An 11103-nucleotide genomic window follows, 5' to 3' on the forward strand; every position below is an offset into this window, starting at 1 on the left:
GAATGATTTTTTTGGCTTTTCAGAACCTCTGGAGTCGTCCCCTGTGATTTTTTTTCACGTCTGCGTGTTTCCCCTCCTGAAATACCATTCGCTGCTGAGGCGTGCGGCCCAGCCCACGTGGCGCTTCCTTCTCAAAGCCTCACAAGGCAGGTTCTACACTATGATGATTCCTGGGTCGCATCAAGGCTGCACACAGGCTGTGTTCACCAGGGATTATGCAGATCAGAACTTCCTTCTTCCAAAGATTGCAAAGGTAGGAGTAAGAGGCTTGATGGAGACATACACTAATTGAGCTCCTGTTATGAATCAAATGGTTCTGAGAAAAACTGTTTGATCACCCCTAGGCAAATACTTAGGTGCCAGGCATGTTCTAGGCACTGGAGATAGAATGAGAAGAAAGACACAGTCTCTACTCTCAAAGAGACACTGTTCCTAAGCTACCCTTCAAATCTAGATCTTTCTTTCCATTCACGAGGCACGGCTTTTAGTGAGGTTGTTTGCTAATCTCTGTCTCTTTTTGTAAGATCACATGAAAGCACAAATACATATGGAATGAGAACTAGATATATTTGCTTCGCTGTCAAATCCTTTCCTTCTCCAAATAAAGAATTGTAATCACCACCCCTCCACCTCGACCCCTAGATAGTCTAGTATAAAGTAGAAGGGCCACAGAAATAAACCGAGAGAAAAGAGCCTGGGGTAAATGTGCCTCTTTTCCCTTGTGACTGAAAACCAATGGACTTTTCCCATGCCTCTGTGGATTTTGGTGTGTAACACCCACGATAACACCAAGCGTTTGTCACCGGGGCTACAAAGGCGGTGCATATACAAGCCAGGCCACCTGCGTGGAGAAGCCTGCTTAATTTACCAGCCAGCATGGCAGATACTGAGAGGCCAGACTAAACTCAGCGGCGAGCTCATGCTCAGATAAGCAAGGTCAGACATCCCCGGGGCAGAGGCAATTACAGAAAAGGCAGCTCATTGCAGCCCAACAAATAGGTTGTCATTTGCTTCTTGCTTTCCTTTGGGCTCAGGGCCAGTGTTTTTCAGGGAGAGTTATATTGTAATATTCATTTGCCAAAAAAAAGAGCCGGTGCTTATTTTTTTGTAAGTACAACAAATAGTCTTATTAATCAAAATGTTTTGAATTTTATGGTTCTGGGGCCTAATTTTTCACTTTTAAGGTAAGTGGGTTTTAAAAAAATTGTTTGCATTTTGCTTATTTTTGCAACCATTTTGTGAAGTCTATTTTTTATTCGTGAGTCACTGTTGCATACTGAGCAGTTCTTTTTTATTTTTTAAATGAACTCTTACTGGAGTATAGTTGCTTTACAATGTTGTGTTAGTTTCTGTTGTACAGCAAAGTGAATCAGCCATATGTATACATATATCCCCCGTTCTTTTAATTTACTTCCCATTTAGGTCACCACAGAGCATTGAGTAGAGTTCCCTGTGCTATACAATAGGTTCTCGTTAGTTATCTGTTTCATACATAGTAGTGTATATATGTCAATCCCAATCTCCCAATTCATCCCACCCCCCCTCCCCCCCCAGTATCCATACATCTGTTCTTTATGTCTGTGTCTCTATTTCAGTGAGCAGTTCCTTTTTTTAATGAGAGTAATGTAACTGCTATATGTGACCAGGTGAAGATACTACAGATGAAGTATTCTGTACATTTTTGTGTCTAAACATATTTCTGATTGGGGAAGTTCCTCTGAGATGCTAGTGTGAAGTTCGTCTTTGGATGAGAATTTTTACAAAGAGTTGTGCATATCAATAGTATTTTCTAGTTAGCAAAATGACTTTGAAACAAACAATCTAGCTATGCGTCTAAGGAGCAACGTCTTTAATTGCCCTGTGATAAACTATCAGTGAAACACACAGCTGGATAACAGATAGCAATAAAACCTGTCAATAACATCAATATTGTTCTGCCTCACCAGCTCTGCTCACTTGTTTGAGTGCTGAAAGCAGAATTTTACTGGAGAATTAGTTAAAAGACACTTAGGCACGCTGGAACACATCCCAGCTTGTATGATATGATTTGGTGAATTTTTTGTCCTTCAAAGCTAATCATAAAGGAGCAAAACACATACAAAAATATTAGGTAAAAAGTTTCCTCCTTTGAGGACACGTGTGTCTAAAAGGAGAATGCAGGGCTTCCCTGGTGGCACAGTGGTTAAGAATCTGCCTGTCAATTCAGGGGACACGGGTTCGAGCCCTGGTCCGGGAAGATCCCACATGCCGCGAAGCAACTAAGCTGGTGCACCACAACTACTGAGCCTGCGTGCCACAACTACTGAAGCCCATGTGCCACAACTACTGAGGCTGCGCCCTAGAGCCCGTGCTCCGCAACAAGAGAAGCCACCGCAATGAGAAACCCACACACCGCAACCAAGAGTAGCCCTTGCTTGCCGCAACTAGAAAAAGCCAGCGCACAGCAACGAAGACCCAACGCAGCCAAAAAAAAAATAATAATAAATTAATTTAAAAATAAATAAATAAATAAAAGGAGAATGCAGCCAGTAATATCGGAGCTCAGATCAAATGCTGGCTGCGCCTGTTTCTTATGTATGAACACTGTGAACTGGACCAGTGTGATTACCATCTAATTAGGGTGAACTTCACTTGAGGTTAGTAAACACTTTCATCACAGCAGACCACATTCTTGGTCTGCTTTATGATGTTTATTATTAAACATTTTGTGATATTCACTCTGCTGGACTCTTAATGTAATTAGGTGATTTTTGCATATCAGTCTGATTTGGGTGGATGGGAATTACCATGATTTTATATTCCAGGTAGGAGACTGAACATATTTAAATTACCTTTCAGGAAGAAACAAGTAAAGATTAAGACCCAGAGAGTGTGTAAGGCTGTGGTGACTGTGTCCTCTAGCTGTCCCGCAGGCTGCTCCAGTGCCCTTCTGATAACAGCCCTCTGTTTTCCTGTTAGTGCTAACCCTGCACGTTCCACATGAACCTGGTGGGGCTGGTGGTCACAGTGGCCTGTCGTCTCCTCACCATGGGAGCGAGGCACATGCCTCAGACTATCCCTTTGGCACAGCTACAGTGATTGGTTCGGAGATTGGTACGTGGACCAGTTTAAGCCAATCACTGACTGCCTCCCCTAAAATGTCTCAGCTGGAGTTAACCATTTTCTGCTGGAGTGGCTAAAAGGAGAGGATGCAGCTGGCAGCCACCGGAGGTCACCTTGGAGAGACACAGGTTGAAGAATGAAGCCAAGCTAGATGGGCAATTGGTTTAGGAACTCAAGCACAGCATTCTGTGTTTTACAGCTCAGGGGTAAATGACAGAGTTCCTTCCGAACAGAGAGAAACAAGGCTTTGGTTCAATGCCTGGGGAAAGAATCTTTCTCTTCCTCCCTCCCTGTCCCCATTCACTTGTCCCTCTGTGGACATGAACATAGAAGCACAGAGCCCTAATTGATTCATGTAATCATCCTATAACCATAGGGCAAACAACCTTAGGATGGAGCTGACATGGTGTTTAGCAGAACAGAGAGAGATAGAAAGAACCTGAGTGTTTCATGACACTATCCAGTCCCCCGATCATCCAAACCTTATCAAGACTTCCAGATAAGTAAGTCATATGTTCTGCGTTAAAACCTTTAGTTTTCAAAAAGCTAATGTAACCAATACAATGAGTTTGTTAGTGTTCTTTTCTGGGCTCAGGTTTTGAGTCCAGGAGAATAAATACAGCAGGGAAAGACGTAAAAGGAAAATATTTCCCAGAGGAGGACTGAATAGGATGGAACACAGAGAAGGAGCATGGAACACCAGAAAAGAAACGTTTCATGCTTTGCAATGTGCTGGAGGGTACACTCTCTCCAAGTAGTCTGAAGATATGATTACTTTTTCCTATTACTCAGGGATAACGGCTCCTTTTCTGTAATTTTCCTTGAAACCCTCTAAATCACGCTACACTGAAGGAAAGACCTGCCCAGTGTTTCCAGGTAAAGAGCATAAGGTTGGGCCACAAGTCCAGCAAACAATAATAAGAGCTAACATTAATATTTACGAACCACATTCCACTTTACAAAGGGCTGCCACTACGTAACTCCATTTGAGCCTGAGAACAACTCCCTGGAGTAAATTTGTATAATCTACATTGTACAGATGAGGCAACCAAGACTCAGGGAGATGAACTGAATGGTACAGGACTGCCCGGCTGGTGTAGAGAATCCAGGACTAAACGCTAGAGTCCCGACTCAGGGGCTTCAATGCTTCAGCCACCTCGCACTGCTCCTCTGCTGTTCCACGTGGCCTCTCTGTTCCCTGGCAGGCAGCTCCTTCCTCTGAACTCAGAATCAGCTTTCCTTGTTGGCATCCCTTTGGAAAGGCAGCCCCAAGGCTTTCCTTATCGGTTTGTGGTTGCTAGAGTTCTCTTACCATGAAAAGGGCCATATTTCATGGTATCTAATCCCCTTCCTTAACCACTCCCTCTTCTCCGTGACTTCACCGGGCTTCCTGTTGGTTTTGAATTAGGAACACCCTCTGTGGACAACTGGAGTCAATTTCTGCATTTGATCCAAAGGCAAAGCAACTGAATGAATTCTACACAGTGGTGAACGTAGTGGATCATTACATCTTAAGTAAGCCCCAGGAAATGTGATGAAACAATAGAAAAATTATCCTTCATATGAGCTGAGAGTGAGTAAGCTCTTGGGTTTTTAATAATACCCATGAGGTGACTGATGTCTTACCATAAATATGGAAGAAAAAAAAGAAGAAAAAAAATGAAAAGGCGTGAAAAGGCAGGAGAGAGGCAGAAATAAATAGCTGTACAAACACTGGGAATCAAAGAGGATATATATGCAATAATTTTCTAACCTCTAAAGTTTTTCTCTCATTTCTGAGTTAAATTAGGTATTGCCTGCTAAGCACAATTAGCCGTCCCACAGGGGCTCTTGGGTACCGCTGAATGCATTAACTCAGTAATTTGTGGGATGGGCTGATGGAGTTAGCAGCTGACAAAATGGCAGATAGAATCCAGAACCTTACTGACTCACAAACCAGTTGATCTGGCCCCCAAACGTCTATTATGTTTATTTGTTAATCTCATGTACAGAATATAGAGAACTTACGAAATGGTGTTGATCATTTCCTATAGTTGTTTACTTTTCCTTCTCCCAGTAAGCGCTTACAAATTAAAATGAGAAGTAAAGGTTAGGAATTAATGGGTCAAATTTTGTTTTAATCATTTTCCCCAGTGCTCATTTGCATTTCTGATGGCCGAAATCCCTCCCTTCCTGCTTTAGTGAGGCATGCTATTGTTTCATTCTGTCTTATAAATATATCATGATTTAGCTAAGGTGAAACTTGGAAGAGGGTCAGAACATGCTAACCAGGGATTATTAGGTCAAGAGAACTTTCAGTCATATCGTCCTAGACTTCCAGTCCTGCTGTGTGGCTCGTGCTGTCTTTGAATCTGCTGATGTGGGAGATTTGGGTGCTGGGGTGTCTACACCCAAGAAAATGATAGGATGAATTTCATATATACTTCGACTTCATCTTTTATAGTTGGGTGGCAGCCAATTTATTTAAAGCACAGATGAATAAGAGGAGCTCTGAAAGGGAACATTTGACTCATCCTTATCTTTACTTTGAGGATGACGATAATCCTTGGAGTCAAGGAACATGAAAATAAGCCACGTAATGGTGGAGTCCTCTGATTAGCTTCATTAATAGGACTGTGAGATTTATTGAGAATAATTAAAAATTGGATTTGTTACAAGTCTTAAATGTTAATATGAAGAAGTTAATAGAAGGAAAGCTTTTAGATATATCAGATGAAAGGGTTAGTTATAGTATAGGTAAATGTGGGAAAACATCTGCAAGGTTTATCCACATAACATTTTTTAAGCTGTCATGCCAGTGTATTTGTGTAGTAAAAACTGTCCAAGGGAACAGATACCATGGCATGCTCATCCTAGCTAGTGTTTCTCTGAATTGATGGAGGGGAACTTGGTAACTGGAGAAAAGGCATATGAGTTGTGCAATCATTCTGAATTTGCATTCACTTAATGAAAGATTTTTAATGCTTTAATTTGCTTTTACTTTCTCTGGACTTCACGATTCTTATCTCACTGCCTTGGTATGCATTTACATAGCATAGCTCAGTTGTCCAGGACTTTTTTTTCTTTTCTTTGTTTTTCCACTTTCTATCCAATCCAAAGCGGAGTTGAGATGAGGGATGAGGGCCGGATAATATTAGCGAGTCATGAATAGGTCAGGGAGTATGAGCAAGCCGTGCTGCAGCTTCACGCTGCTTACAGCTTTTCTCTCGTAAGGTTTCTGATCTGTATGTGTTTGGCAATGGTGAGAGTCAAAGGAGGTCATCTTTCCGGTTCCTATTTCAGAGAGAATAACAGGCAGACAGCGGCAGCAAATAGTCACCGTTATTTAGCACACAATAGAAATGCTTTTATATCCCTAATCTCATTTAATCCTTTCAATAACCTGGGAGAAAGGCAGTGTTACTACATTTGATAGATGAAGAAAAGGAGATGCAGAAAAGTCAGGTAATGAGCTCAAATTTGCACAGCTGGTGAATGCAAGTGTTAGAGTTTAAACCCAGCTTTGTCTTCTGCGAAAGCCTGTGCTTTTGTTACTCTACTTGGCTGCTTTTTGGAAAGCAAGGTTTTGAGAAGGTAGGGGATGAGATGGGGGCCACTGGTTATACCAGTCTTTCTACATTTGTCACATTCTGTCTTGGTTACATTTTCCTCTGGCTTCTCCATCCACCACGCCCAAGCAAGAACAATGGGGACATTAGTTGTCACTGGTTCACAAGTAAAAGAAGCTAGTCTTGTAAAGCCAACTTCAGAAGGCGGTTCTGCCATGTTTCCACGTTCTATACCAGAGGCTCAGCTCTTTGCATTGAGCAAATTATCAAGAAATCATTTAGAGGAGATTCCCCGTGAAATGTAGATACGTTTTATTTCAAAATTTGGGTACAAAAGATCCATTATCATTTATTTGCATCTCAGTCTTACTCTGTCGGCTCTGTTAGTCTGAGTCAGTGGTTCTCAAGCCTTGGTATGAATAAGACTCATCCAAGGGTGAATCAGTTGGCGTTCTTCAGTTGCAAGTAACAGAAATCTTCTCCGGTTACTGTAAGCAGCAAGGGTTCAGGCAGCTCTCAGAACTAGAGGGAAGCCTGGAGAACAGGGACAGAAAAAGGAGAGAGACAGGCAGCTCTAAGGGTATAAATAGGAGGAACTAATTTTTTTTTCTCTCTACACTCAACATTGTGATTTCATCAAATTCCAGGATTTAAAAATAACTATCTATAGTAGTCAGAATTCTAAGATGGCCCTTAAGATTCCCACCCTCTATGTATTAGTCAGTGTTCTCTGGAGAAATAGAATCGATAGGACACACACACACACACACACACACACATATATATATATATATATATATATATATATAAATAATATATATGTGAGATATATATACATATATATATAATATATATTGTGTCCAGTATTTTTGCCATAAGCATCTTTGCCACAGGCATCTACATTGCGTAATTAATTGGTTGTAAAACAATATTGCCATGCAAGATAAAATAACTGGTTGACAGTTTGGTTTCCTTTCTCCATTGACACGATACTCCCATTTTTATATCACATACATCTTAGCCCTCATAACGGTCTATACAGTGATGAGTGGACATGACAGTCTTAAAATAGTGGATGATAGCAATGATGTATATGGACTTGATAGAAAATACAGTGATAAAACTTACTGGAAATGTGAAATAAGAGACTGTAAAGTCAGATTATATACCATTAGAAAATGATAACTTATCAATTTACAAATCCTTTGGTGATTTGAAGGCCCAGAGTTGAAGGCGCACATTTCCCATAGAACTTTGGAACGTCTATCAATGAACATGGGACAGTGTGCCAAGAACAAAAAACAGTGCAGAGGCTTTTACAAGACAATACAAAGCTTCGTGTACAGATATGCAGCCTAGTATCTAGAAACTGATACCTCTCTTGATGAAGGAAGAAATTTTGGCAAAAAAGAGAAGTGTGATGCTAAATGAGGAGACAAATCAACAAGCAAAAAAAAAAAAAAAGTATAAAATACTATGAATGAAAGACCTGGAAGACAAATGTTTAGGTACAACCACGAGATAAAATTAGTTATTTGTGTACTACTGCCATGAATCTACATGCATTTAAATGTATTCATGTATTTTATATTTTGCAATAAAATGTTATTCATTTCTCATGCTTCATGTTTATGTCCTTTTGCATATCCCTTTTAGAATTCTTCGTGGTTTTATTTTTTTTGGCAAAATTGCCTTATGGCCAATTAGTTTTGCAGTGAAAATGTAAAGTCTTCTTAACTTTGTTATTTATTTTTCATGTTTCATTATGTCCTTTTTAATGTCCCTCTTTTTTTGTTGTTGTTATTTTATCTTTTATGACATAATTGTCTTACAGCCAGTTAGTTATGTGGTGAAAATGTTTGTGATGAAAACGCTTGTGGCAAAAATGCTTATGGCAAAAGTACCTTTGTATTTTGTGCCTTTGTACAAAGTGTACAAGTACCTCTGTATACACACACACACACACACACACACACACACACACACAAAGAGATTTATTATGAGACATTGGTTCACGTGATTAGGAAACTGAGAAGTCATACAATCTGCTGTTTGCGAGTTGGAGGCCCAGGAAATCCGGTGGTGCACTTCTAGTCCAAACCTGAAGGCTGGAAAACAAGGAGCGCCCATGTTCCAGCTCAAGAGAGAGCAAACTCACCCTTCCTCAGCCTTTTCGTTCTATTCAGGCCCTCTACAGGTTGGATAATGCCTGCTCGCACCCATGAGGGTGATCTTCACTCAGTCTACCATTCGGGTGCTAATCTCTTCTGGAAACACTCTCACAGATACACCACAGATAATGTTTCACCAGCTATCTGGGTACCCCTTGGCACTGTCAAGTTGACACATAAAATTTACCATCACACCCTGGTATACACGTCCTGTATAATCCCCTCCCCTTGAGTATGGGTGAGATTATGAATATGATGGGATATTGCTGCCAGGATCAGGTTACTAATCAGTTGACTTTGAATTCATCAAAAGAGAGGATTATCCTAGGTTTGTCTGATCTAATCAGCCAAGCTCTTAAAAGAGAGCTGAGCCCTTCCTGGGGTGAGGGATTCTATGAGAAAGAGATTCTCTTGCTGACCTTGAAGCTGAAATCTGGCAAGGACTGGCCACATGGCAGGGAGCTGTGCGGGTCTCCAGGAGCTGAGAGTGACTCTGGGCACCAGCCAGTCAGAAGGTGGGACCTCAGTCTTATGGTTGCAGGAAGCTGAATTCTGCCCTCAAGCCAGCTTGGAAGAGGACCAAAGCCTCACTGCAGCCCCAGCCAAAATCTTGACTTCAGCCTATGAGAGCCCAAAAAGGGAATTCAGCCACACTGTGTCTGGACTTCTGACCTGCAGAACTGCTGAGGTAATAAATGGATATTGTTTTAAGCTTCTCAGTTAGTGGTACTTTGTTACAGAGCAATAGAAAATAAATATATACCATCCACATGCTGATGACTCTAAAATTTATATTTCCAGTCCAGCCTTCTCTCCTGAACTTCAGTCTGATATCCAACCACCTACCTAACATCTCTACTTGGATGTCTAACCAGACATTGCAAACTTAACATGTCTCCAACTGGGCTCCCCAGCTTCCCTTTCTCCTAGCTCACTTCTCCTGAAGCCCTTTTGTGTGAAAAATAACAATGTTATACTTACAGTTGCTTAACTCAGAAACTTTGAATCATGTTTCATGGTCAGTCCATCAGTTTGAAACTTTGACTCTAGTTTCAAAATATCTCCGGGATTAACCACTTCTCAGTAATGCCTTTGCTATCACTTTGAGCTATGTCCCCAATGTGTTTCACATGGTATAGTGCCGTAGTTTCTCACTGGACTCCCAGATTTCATCCTGGCTTTCCTACAGTCTATTTTTAACGCACCAACCAAAGTGATGTTGTTAAATGAAAGATCAGGTCGCTCATCTGCTTAGAACCTTCAGTGGCTCTCTGGTAGACTGAGTTACTGGTCCCGATTCTCCATCTCTTCCTTGGCCATATGACTTTGCAATCCCTCTCATTAGAGGGGAAGTATGCTGCCCTATTCTCTGACTCGGGCCTGGCCATGGAGTTGCTTTGGGCAAGTAGATAGAAGTGGGGAGAGGTGTGCAGTGTCTCGGTCCTTAAAAAGCCCAACTTGTGTTTCCACTTGCCCTCTGTACCCTGCCCTGGCTGTGAGGACATGACGTGGCTAGCCCAATTGTTCAAGGAGGATGAGAGACATGTGGAGCAGACACAGGCCCAAGCTGCCACTTCATGCTGTCCAGCTGAGCCCAGCCTAGACTTGGCTGGTTCTAAGCTGCCCAGTAGGCATGTGAGCAAAAGAAATGTTTATACATGTCCCAGAGAGTCTGCGCATGTTTCTTTCCAAGCAATAGCTGACTGAGACAGGTTCAGAAGAGAAGCCAAAGTATTTCCAACAGTCTACAGAGCCAATAGGCTCTGTGAATTCTATCCCCACAATAGCCCTAACCTCTTCCCTACCACTCTCTGCTCAATTGCTGTGCTCCAGCTGCACTGGCCTCTTTGCTTATCCTTGACCTTGCTCACTTCCACTCAGGACTTCGCATTTGTTTCCTTTGAGTCTCCTGGTTTGCCCTCCACTGCCTTCGGGTTTTCACTCAAATGTCATCTCATTGAGAGCTGTTTGCAATTACAACCTCATCCATCTTCTTTCCCTGCCTCTGTTCCTTGGACTATTTTTCTTACAGTGATTTAAAAAAAATTTTTTTACAGTACTTATTGCACTGCTACATATTTTATTTATTTTACTTTTTACTGGTTGACAACCCTCCCACCCCCAACTAGAATGTAAGCTTCACGAGGGTAGGGATTTTTGTCTGATTTGTTCACTCCTGAATCCCTAGTTCCTGGATTGGTGCTCAGTAATATTGATTGAATAAATATCAACATAAATGAAATAATTTCTGATCATTTTAACAGGGAGCTACTTTTTTTTTT

Source organism: Tursiops truncatus, chromosome 7 (genome assembly GCF_011762595.2).
Source record: "Tursiops truncatus isolate mTurTru1 chromosome 7, mTurTru1.mat.Y, whole genome shotgun sequence".
Lineage (NCBI taxonomy): Eukaryota > Metazoa > Chordata > Mammalia > Artiodactyla > Delphinidae > Tursiops > Tursiops truncatus.